Consider the following 12386-nt stretch of genomic DNA (forward strand, 5'->3'; position numbering starts at 1 on the left):
CCACAAAAAAAGAAAACTACAGGCCAATATCACTGATGCACATAGATGCAAAAATCCTTAACAAAATTCTAGCAAACAGAATCCAACAACATATTAAAAAAATCATACACCATGACCAAGTGGGCTTTACCCCAGGAATGCAAGGATTCTTTAATATCCACAAATCAATCAATGTAATACACCACATTAACAAATTGAAAGATAAAAACCATATGATTATCTCAATAGATGCAGAGAAAGCCTTTGACAAAATTCAACACCCATTTATGATTAAAACTCTCCAGAAAGCAGGAATAGAAGGAACATACCTCAACATAATAAAAGCTAATATGACACACCCACAGCAAGCATCACCCTCAATGGTGAAAAATTGAAAGCATTTCCCCTGAAATCAGAAACAAGACAAGGGTGCCCACTCTCACCACTACTATTCAACATAGTTTTGGAAGTGTTAGCCACAGCAATCAGAGCAGAAAAAGAAGTAAAAGGAATCCAGATAGGAAAAGAAGTGAAACTCTCGCTGTTTGCAGATGACATGATCCTCTACATAGAAAACCCTAAAGACTCTACCAGAAAATTACTAGAGTTAATCAATGAATATAGTAAAGTTGCAGGATATAAAATTAACACACAGAAATCCCTCGCATTCCTATATACTAACAATGAGAAAACAGAAAGAGAAATTAAGGAAACAATACCATTCACCATTGCAACAAAAAGAATAAAATACTTAGGAGTATATCTACCTAAAGAAACAAAAGACCTATACATAGAAAACTATAAAACACTGATGAAAGAAATCAAAAGAGGACACAAACAGATGGAGAAACATACCGTGTTCATGGATTGGAAGAATCAATATTGTCAAAATGGCTATACTACCCAAAGCAATCTATAGATTTAATGCAATCCCTATCAAACTACCAACGGTATTTTTCACAGAACTAGAACAAATAATATCACAGTTTGTATGGAAATACAAAAAACCAAGAATATAATCTTGAGAAAGAAGAATGGAACTGGAGGAATCAACCTGCCTGACTTCAGACTATATTACAAAGCCACAGTCATCAAGAGAGTATGGTACTGGCACAAAGACAGAAATATAGATCAATGGAACAGAATAGAAAACCCAGAGATAAATCCATGAACCTATGGACAACTTATCTTCGAAAAAGGAGGCAAGGATATACAATGGGAAAAAGACAACCTCTTTAACAAGTGGTGCTGGGAAAACTGGTCAACCACTTGTAAAAGAATGAAACTAGACCTCTTTCTAACACCATACACAAAAATAAACTCAAAATGGATTAAAGATCTAAATATAAGAACAGAAACTATAAAACTCCTAGAGGAGAACATAGGCAAAACACTCCGACATGAATCACAGCAGGATCCTCTATGACCCACCTCCCAGAATACTGGAAATAAAAGCAAAAATAAACAAATGGGACCTAATGAAACTTAAAAGCTTTTGCACAACAAAGGAAACTATAAGCAAGGTGAAAAGACAGCCCTCAGATTGGGAGAAAACAATAGCAAATGAAGCAACAGACAAAGGGTTAATCTCAAAAATATATAAGCAACTCCTGCAGCTCAATTCCTGAAAAATAAATGACCCAATCAAAAAATGGGCCAAAGAACTCAACAGACATTTCTCCAAGGAAGACATACAGATGGCTAACAAACACATGAAAAGATGCTCAACATCACTCATTATCAGAGAAATGCAAATCAAAACCACAATGAGGTACCATTACACACCAGTCAGGATGGCTGCTATCCAAAAGTCTACAAGCAATAAATGCTGGAGAGAGTGTGGAGAAAAGGGAACCCTCTTACACTGTTGGTAGGAATGCAAACTAGTACAGCCGCTATGGAGAACACTGTGGAGATTTCTTAAAAAGCTGGAAATAGAACTGCCATATGACCCAGCAATCCCACTTCTGGGCATACACACCGAGGAAACCAGATCTGAAAGAGAGACGTGCACCCCAATGTTCATCGCAGCACTGTTATAATAGCCAGGATATGGAAGCAATCTAGATGCCCATCAGCAGACGAATGGATAAGGAATCTGTGGTACATATACACCATGGAATATTACTCAGCCATTAAAAAGAATTCATTTGAATCAGTTTTAATGAGATGGATGTAACTGGAGCCCATTATACAGAGTGAAGTAAGCCAGAAATATAAAGAACATTACAGCATACTAACAAATATATATGGAATTTAGAAAGATGGTAATGATAACCCTATATGCAAAACAGAAAAAGAGACACAGATGTACAGAACAGACTTTTGGACTCTGTGGGGAAGGCGAGGGTGGGATGTTTTGAGAGAACTGCATGTATATTATCTATAGTGAAACAGATCACCAGCCCAGGTGGGATGCATGAGACAAGTGCTGGGGCCTGGTGCACTGGGAAGACCCAGAGGAATCGGGTGGAGAGGGAGATGGGAGGGGGGATCGGGATGGGGAACACATGTAACTCCATGGCTGATTCATGGCAATGTATGACAAAACCCACTGTAATGTTGTGAAGTAATTAGCCTCCAACTAATAAAAATAATTGAAAAATAAAATAAAATTAAAAAAAAGAATTTGCCTACAATGCAGGAGACATAGGTTTGATCCTTGGGTCAGGAAAATCCACTAGAGAAGGAAATGGCAACCCACTCCAGTACTCTTGCCTGAGAAATCCCATAGACAGAGGAGCCTGGTGAGCTATAGTTCATGGGGTCACGAAGGGTTGGACACAACTTAGCAACTAAAGAACAACTGGAATAAAAACTCCTGGCACAATATTTCAGTTCAGTCGCTAAGTGGTGTTTGACTCTGTGACCACATGGACTGCAGCACGCAGGCTTCCCTGTCCATCATCAACTCCTAGAGATTGCTCAAACTTCTCTATTGAGTCAGTGACGCCATCAAACCCATCTCACCCTCTGCTGTCCCCTTCTCTTCCTTCCTTCCATCTTTTCCAGCATCATGGTCTTTTCCAATGAGTCAGTTCTTTGCATCAAGTGGCCAAAGTATTGGAGCTTCAGCTTCAGCATCAGTCCTTCCAATGAATATTCAGGGCTGATTTCCGATAGGACTGATTGGTTGGATCTCCTCACAGTCCAAGGGACTCTCAAAAGTCTTCTCCAACACCACAGTTCAAAAGCATCAATTCTTCCATGCTCAGCTCTCTTTATAGCCCAGCTCTCACATTCAAACATGACTACTGGGAAAACCATAGCTTTGATCAGATGGACATTTGTTGGCAAAGTAATGTCTCTGCTTTTTAATATGCTGTCTAGGTTTGTCATAGCTGTTCTTCCAAGGAGCAAGTGTCTTTTAATATCATGGTTGCAGTCACCATCTGTGGTGATTTTGGAACCCAAGAAAATAAAGTCTCTCACTGTTTCCACTGTTTCCCCATCTATTTGCCATGAAGTGATGGGACCAGACGCCATGATGTTAGTTTTCTGAATGTTGAATTTTAAGCCAAATTTTTCACTCTCCTCTTTCACTTTCATCAAGAGGCAAGATCTTTAGTACAGCGTTTAGTTCATATTAACTATGCATTCAATAAACCCTAGTTATTAATACCATCAAAGATGATATAGTATCCCAAAACTAAACATCAAATTTGCCTTTAGTATCCTTTCTTGACCTGTTCTCAGTTGAATTTCTGCACTTCTGATGAAACCAGTACCCTTAGGAAATGATTCATTCACATATGAGTTCCTGGCAATACTGGAACCTGTCTCACTCCATTAATTTCAGGAGGGAAAGTGACTTCGAGCTGAAGAGAAGCAGAGTGTAAAGTGCAACCTTCGAGCCTCAGGCTTAAAAGGCACCATGGTTCTGAGACAGAGCGTGCTGAGGTAGAATGCGGCAGGCAGTAGCTTAATTAGCTCTGGTAGAAAATGAGATGCTAATTGGTCTGCTCCTTCCAACTCTAGGGACGGACATTCTCCACTTCTTATCAGATGGTCCCTTGAGTCTAATTTCACCAACAGGAATGTTACTGCTTAGAATTTCAGAGTTTGGTGCAGAGTTGGCTCAGTTCCCAGTTGTGAAAGGAGCAGAGTCCTTTACTGCCTGCATGTCAGCTGTTCAGCTTCTATCCCTTCCACTGTATTCTTCTCCCTCCAAACTGATCCTGTCCTGGAAGATTCTTGATTAATTACTAACTCCCAGTTACAGAAAGTTATGACCAGCCTGGACAGCATATTAAAAAGCAGAGACATTACTTTGTCAACAAAGGTCCATCTAGTCAAGGCTATTGTTTTTCCAACAGTCATGTATGGATGTGAGAGTTGGACTACAAAGAAAGCTGAGCACCAAAGAATTGATGCTTTTGAGCTGTGGTGTTGAAGAAGACTCTTGAGAGTCCTTTGAACTGCAAGGAAATCCAACCAGTCCATCCTAAAGGAAATCAGTCCTGGGTGTTCATTGGAAGGACTGATATTGAAGCTGAAACTCCAACACTCTGGCCATCTGATGCAAAGAGCTAACTCATTGGAAAAGACCCTGATGCTGGGAAAGATTGAGGGCAGGAGGAGAAGGGGAAGACAGAGGATGAGATGGTTGGATGGCATCACCGACTCAATGGACATGGGTTTGGGTGGACTCCAGGAGTTGGTGATGGATAGGGAGGCCTGGCCTGCTGCAGTTCATGGGGTCGCAAAGAGTCGGACATGACTGAGTGACTGAACTGGAACTGCAACTAGTTAGAGATCACTTTATATTAATAAACATAGGGATAACCCTAGGCCTCTCACAGTCGACAAACTTTTCTTGTGAAAATTCAAATTGCAATAGCAAAATATAGTACATGATGTGATGACTGCTAGGATTATGAGTTTTCTAATCACTCAGCCATATTAGGCCATATAAAAATATATGGTAACCTTTATATGCCCACCATGCTTTCCCCACAAGTATCCCCCTTTTAAAGCTGTGCATCTTTACTGCCTAGAAAGAGTTACTTATATAGTAAGTTGCCCGAATCTCAGGCCATTCTTGTTAGAAAGAAGAAGAGTATACAACATATAAAAGGATAATATTTTAAAATATATTACTGTTTTTCTTTCACATTTCCATGTGTTTGACACTTCCTGGGGAGTCCAAAGCATCCAAGATGATGTTAGACAAGTAACTTATTAGAGCAATATTTATAATAATGAAAGAATAAATAGTTAATATTTTGCTTCTGACATTAAGAAGAACAGATGAAATTATGACCCTTTTGTTTCTGAGAGACATGATTCTATCACAAAGCACAGTCATCTTAAAAAACATGATGATCTCCATAAACAACTGAAGATATAAAGGCAGCACTGGTTATGATGACCACTGCAGGATCGATTTTGAGTAACAATATAAGACTTTTTGGAATTGGGAGTCAAGAGGAATAAATAAGAATTCATAATTTTGATAACATTTCAACATTCTTAAGAGCTGGAAAAAATTACCCTAGGATTCGCATTATTTGATCAGATTTGTATTATCTGTTATTTTATTTGTTCAAGAAGCTGGGGTAGGGGAAATGTTACAAATTGCTGATGACTGTACTGCACAATTATTCTGGCAATTGCTTAATCTGAATTCAGGCCTAGTTTCAGAACTGATCCTTGTCTTGTTTAAAATACTGCATATAAGTCATTGTCCCAAAGAGCATATATCGGCTGTACAAACCTGATTGTCTAGTTTTTAGTCTGCTTTGTGCTCTGAAGTAGAAGGTGGATGCTGAAGTATAGATGTGTCACAGATAAACAATAAGAAACCACATGTCCTCTGCATGTTTGTTTAGTACAAAGACCCTGCTATACTACTGCCAATCTGGAGTAATCAGATATCCTTTTAAAATTTATATATTTATTTAGTTTGGTAGTGAGATACAGATTAGTTGAAAGGGTGGCCTAGTATCAGTACAGTTCAGTTCAGTCACTCAGTCATGTCCGACTCTTTGCGACCCCATGGACTGCAGCACGTCAGGCTTCTCTGTCCATCACCAACTCCCGGAGCTTGCTCCAACTCATGTCCATTGAGTCGGTGATGCCATCCAACCATCTCTTTCTCTGTCATCCCCTTCTCATCTCCCTGCTTTCAATCTTCACCAGCATCGGGGTCTTTTCCAATAAGTCAGTTCTTTGCATCAGGTGGCCAAAGTATTAGAGCTTCAGCATCAGTCCTTCCAATGAACATTCAGGACTGATTTCCTTTATGACTGACTGGCTTGATCACCTTGCAAGCCAAAGGACTTTCAAGAGTCTTCTCCAACACCACAGTTCAAAAGCATCAATTCTTTGGCACTCAACTTTCTTTCTTTCCAACTCTCATATCCATACATGACTACTGGAAAAAACATAATTTTGACTAGACAGACCTTTGTTGGCAAAGTAACGTATCTGCTTTTTAGTATGCTGTCTAGGTTGGTCATAGTTTTTCTTCCAAGGAGCAAGTGTCTTTTAATTGCATGGCTGTGGTCACTATCCACAGTGGTTTTGGAGCGCAAAAAATAAAGTCTCTCACTGTTTTCATTGTTTCCCCATCTATTTGCCATGAAGTGATGGGACCAGATTCCATGAGCTTAGTTTTCTGAATGTTTAGTTTTAAGCCAACATTTTCACACTCCTCTGTCACTTTCATCGAAAGGATCTTTCGATCTTCTTTGCTTTCTGCCATAAGGGTGGTGTCATCTGTGTATACGACGTTATTGATATTTCTCCCAGCAGTCTTGATTACAGCTTGTGCTTCATCCAGGCTGCCATTTCTCATGATGTACTGCCAGGAGCCGGCACAGGAGATCTCACCCATGACAAGGTCATGAGGAGAAAACCTGACCGGCAAGGCAGATCAGGTTTTCAGGGATTCCAAAAAGCTGCCCCTGGTGCTCACCTTAAAGATGATATCTGTCTTTCTGATGCTTGCTTCAATAGACTACTCCCTAATTTCTGTGACACAGGCAGAAGGCCTTCCCTGATCTCTTTCCAAATAAGAACCAATTTAGAACTTTAATCAATAAGTTTCCCGGGTGGTGGTATTTTATGAGATTATCCAGGGTGAAAGGAGTGTTTCAATTTAAACTCCTTTGCTGGTATTTTAGTTTGTTTGGCAAATGCTTTTATGCCCTTGGTACTAATATGCATGATTGCTTATAATACCCTAATCATAAAATAACATAAAGAACCTGATCATATAAGGCCCTAATAGACATAGAGCCCTTCAGGGGGTGAGGAAGTCCTATTAGAAAACACAAGAAAAATTATTCTAAAAGTAGTTATTGGGTTAACATTTCCTGCTATGTTTTTGCTCTTAATGTGCTAAGGTTGTGTTATAGCAACCATTGTTAATATAGTTATAGATCTAGAAAAATAAGAGCTTAACCCTAGTGTGGTAACAATGAGATGATTGCTAATTGTCAGCCAGGCGTGCTAGGCAGAGGCTGCTTCACTGAAGCTGCAGTCTGTGTGGGGTAAATTTCTTAGATAAACGCAACTGACAACTTCTGCAGAAGGATTAATTTTTGTGCTAACAAGGTTATACTTCTACTCTGTACTGTTGCCCTATGAGACTGCTACCTTTCAGTTAAGGTCACTATAGAAACAGAAAATAGGTTTACATTCACCTGACCTGCATAAAATGTTAATAGGCCCCAAGGCCAGAACATAATGTACAAGACCCTCATAAACAAAGAAGTATGCAGAAAACACCCTGGTTTCGTGAAGGACAAGCTGACGTAATGTTAAACTATCTTCCCCTTAGAAATGTACTAACTCAGGGTATAAAAGCTATGGTAAAAAATAAAGGATTGCCAGACTCTGCCAGACCCTGCTGCACCCCTAGTCTGATCACTCTCTCTCTCTCTCTTTCTCTCTCTCTCCCTTGCAGACTTGGTCCTATCAAGGCTGGTCTCACGTGTCTTCTCTCGCCGACACCGTTCATCCTAAGGGTACCCCCTGGATCCTGCTGGGGCTGGACCCAGGCAATGTACTCTGCAGAGAAGTTAAATAAGCAGGGTGACAATATATAGCCTTGACGTACTCCTTTCTGGATTTGGAACCAGTCTGTTGTTCCATGCCCAGTACTAACTGTTGCCTCTTGACCTCCATACAGATTTCTTAGGAGGCAGGTCAGGCGGTCTGGTATTCCAATCTCTTGAAGAATTTTCCACAGTTTGTTGTGATCCACACAGTCAAAGATTTTGGCATAGTCAATAAAGCAGAAGTAGATGTTTTTCTGAAACTCGCTTGCTTTTTTGATGATCCAACCGATGTTGACAATTTGATCTCTGGTTCCTTTGCCTTTTCTAAATCCAGCTTGAACATCTGGAATTTCATGATTCATGTACTGTTGAAGGCTGGCTTCGAGAATTTTGAGCATTACTTTGCTAGCGTGTGAGATGAGTGCAACTGTAAGGTAGTTCAAGCATTCTTTGGCATTGGAATTAAAATTGATTTCTTCCAGTCCTGTGGCCACTGCTGAGTTTTCCAAATTCACTGGCATATTGAGTGCAGCACATTCACAGCATCATCTTTTAGGATTTGAAATAGCTCAACTGGAACTCCAACACCTCCAGTAGCTTTATTCGTAGTGATGCTTCCTAAGGCCCATTTGACTTCACATTCCAGGATGTCTGGTTGTAGGTGTATGATCACACCATCGTGGTTATCTTGGTCATGAAGATCTTTTTCATATAACTCTTCTGTGTATTCTTGCCATCTCTTTTTAACATCTTCTGCTTCTGGTAGATCCATACCACTTCTGTCCTTTATTGTGCCCATTTTTGTATGAAAGTTTCCCTTGGTATCTCTAGTTTTCTTGAAAAGATCTCTAGTCTTTCCCATTCTATTGTTTTCCTCTCTTTCTTTGCATTGACCCCTCAGGAAGGCTTTCTTGTTTCTCCTTGCCATTTTTTGGAACTCTGAATTCAATTGGGTATATCTTTCCTTTTCTCCTTTGTCTTTAGCTTCTCTTCTTCTTCTTCTTTTTTTTTTTTTTTTTTGCCCAGTATATGGCCTAGTATACTGGGACAGAAACTAGGAGACTCATGCGGGTGCTGCTGCTTTGTGGAAATGAGAAACTCTTCTATAATCTCAGGGATTTCATTCCTAGTTGACTTCTATTTCTTTCCTATCTTCAACATTTTCCTTTGTAATATTTAACTCTTACCTTAAATAGTAAATGAAAAAGAGGTTGTCCCTGACTCCTGGATATAAGAAGAAATCTAATAACTCAGTATAACACAATCCTGTTTTAATTTCTTTACTTGATACTCCCTTTCATCTGGTATTTTCTTGTGTTTGATTACTTATCTTCTGTCTCTACACATTTCCTAGAACAGCAGCTCCACAAAGAGGGGAAACTTAACTGCTCATTGTTTTGCGCCCTTCTCAGCCTGTCAGAGAACGCAATGGCACCCCACCCCAGTACTCTTGCCTGGAAAATCCCAGAGTCTGGTAGGGACAGAGGAGTCTGGTAGGCTGCAGTCCATGGGGTTGCACAGAGTCGGACATGACTGAAGTGACTTAGCAGCAGCAGCAGCCTATCTGTAACCAAAGCTGTGGTTGGATCAGCTCTTGTGATTCTTATTATGACTACAAGATGCTGTTCAGCAACCCACCAGAAAACTGGAAAAAAGGTTTATTGTTTATATGTCCTGGAAATTACATGGCTTACCTGGGGCCACATAGAGAGATCATGGGTACAGAGATGGTGAAAAAGGGTGTGAGTACCTGGGGTTCTACTTTTATTGGAGGTCCGGTAGGATCTTAGGATTTGGTGGACTCACTCTTTATTGGTGAATTTAAAACATAACAGTGTAATTTAAAGAGCAGAAGGAGTGGAGAAATGTTGCTCAAACAACTAGCTAACGGAACCTACAATGATCTCTAAAACAAAGGAGTTGGGTGGAGTGGGAGGGGATAGGAGGAAGTGTGTGACCTGCCTCCATCTAGTCCTATGACTGGCAATGAGTTTATTTGAGATAGCCATCTTTGAAGTAATCCAAGTAATCAAAGCTTATGTCAGGCAGTTAAAAAAAAGAAAACTCAACTGTCAGGGTTTAAACTATACTCATGTATACCATGGGATCTTAAGTCCATGTAACTGTGCTTGCCATAGTAGGAGCTCTAATAAATATTCCCTGAATACATATGTTTATATATTTACATTATACATATGAGCCAAAAGATGAGCCTTACAACCCAAGGGAAAAAGACGCAGAAGAAAGAGTCTGCTCACTTTTCCATTTCCCCATTGTAATTGTAATTCCATTCCTTACAATTCCCTGTCCTTAGTTATGTTTGGCCTCTGTTTTTTCGAATCAAAATGATGTGAAGCAAGAACTTGCCTTTTCTAAGCCTCACTTGCTTCCATATTAGAAGTTTCCATTTTAGAAACTTCCATGTTAGTCTGTATTTGGTTCACCTTCCCAGGAAGCCTATCAGTTGTAGGGTTGGTAAGGTGAAGTGCCCAAACCCACACATTCTGCATGATGCAAAGCCCCTTGACTCCTAGTTTAACATATTTTCATAGTACATCTTGCTGGTCCTATTCGTATTGAATTATAATGAGCCCTATTCTATTTTAATGAGTATGCTAATGTGTTAGTGTTGGTCTCAGCCTGACCTTGTATATGTTTATCTTTGCTGTTCTGTTTCTATTTAAACTGCAAGCTCTTGGGAGGAGGAAAAGATGCCAATTTAACCACCCCATTGCCTCGTGCTCCTGGAAGCTTAGCAAACACTATCCGGTGATGATAATGATGATAGACTAGGCATAATAACATTCTTCTTTCTCTCAAGGGAGGTTGTGTGGTTGCTTTATTTTGCATTTTTTGTTCCTCAAGAGATAGGTACTGCAGGAGTCCTGTGAAGGTCAGAAAATGGAAGCAGTATGGTTCATCAACAACTTTTTTGACAGAAATTCTGAACTGTCCCCAAATTTGCAGAGAGAAACAAAAGTGTGAAACCCAGAGATAGTGTGGAGTGGAGCTGTCATTTTTATATTTGTTTTCCAGGACACTTCTGAGTGTAGCAAATATAAATGGTAAATGCCACGTTTCATTTTCAGGAGAGCAGGTGTCAGTTGAGGCAGGGGAATTGAAAGAATAAGGATGTGAGATATGAAGGAAAGAAAAGACAGTAACAGAGGAATGGAACCTGAGGAGGTAGTTGATTCTGAGCCTAACACAAGGTACTACTGGTGAGGAAGAAATTTTCCTCTACATTTCTAGGTTCTTCTGGCTGTTCTAAGAATTAAATTGACATGATTAACAAGAAAAAATCAAACAAAAGCTGATAAAATTTACAATGGAAGAGACCCAGGAAAACTGAGTAACTCACGAAAATGGCCGAAGTCTGCATCATAAATACCATCTAAAGCTAAAGACAAAAGAGGGTTGTGGTTTGGGACCTCAAAGGGAAGGAAGGCAATTCATATGGGGACAGGCTTCTCTTGGCTCAGGTGGTTAAAAAGAACCTGTCTGCAATGCAGGAGACCTGGGTTTGATCTCTGTGTCAGGAAGATCCCCTGGAGAAGGGCATGGCAATTCACTCCAGTATTCTTGCCTGAAGAATCCCATGGACAGAGGAGCAAGGAAAACTACAGTCTATGGTGTCACAAAGAGTCAGACATGACTGAGCAACTAACAACACATGCAGAAAATAAAATATTTGATAAATAAAGATTTGCTGGGCCCTGCAGAGACAATAGGACAAAGAGTAGGCTCTGATCTCTAGGCCCTGCTTAAATTTCTCCACCATACCTACAACAGATTCTTTGCATCTATCTCTGATGATAGCTCTATGACTAAAACAGAACCTTTATCTAAGTTCTTTAGGAAGCTAAGGGAAGTAAAATAAAAAAAGACTTCCTAATACATATGTGTCTTAAAAATAATCAACCTAAATTAAATCTCATGCCAAAGAGACACATTTTGGGATGGCAAAATTTGTTCCCCTATGGTATGAATTCAGAATGAAAATACAGAATTTCTATAACTTGGAGAAAAATTGGAGTAGCTGAATTCCCACAGTCCACTTAAAGAAATTATAAACTGCATAGTTATAGTGGTGAGGTTTTTGAGTCAAACTATATTGACTGGTGTCCCAGCACCAACAATTTCCAGCTAATGTCTATTACTTAGAGCTGTTGTAAAAGATTAAATGAAATAATGCATCCTTAACTCTTCAAATAATGCCTTTCCCATTGTTCAGTACAGTTCAGTCGCTCAGTCGTGTCTGACTCTTTGCGACCCTATGGACCACAGCATGCCAGGCCTCCCTGTCCATCACCAACTCCTGAAGTTTACCCAAACTCATGTCCATTGAGTCACTGATGCCATCCAACCATCTCATCCTTTGTCGTCCCCTTCTCCTCCTGC

The sequence above is a fragment of the Odocoileus virginianus genome, chromosome 3, assembly GCF_023699985.2.
Source record: "Odocoileus virginianus isolate 20LAN1187 ecotype Illinois chromosome 3, Ovbor_1.2, whole genome shotgun sequence".
Lineage (NCBI taxonomy): Eukaryota > Metazoa > Chordata > Mammalia > Artiodactyla > Cervidae > Odocoileus > Odocoileus virginianus.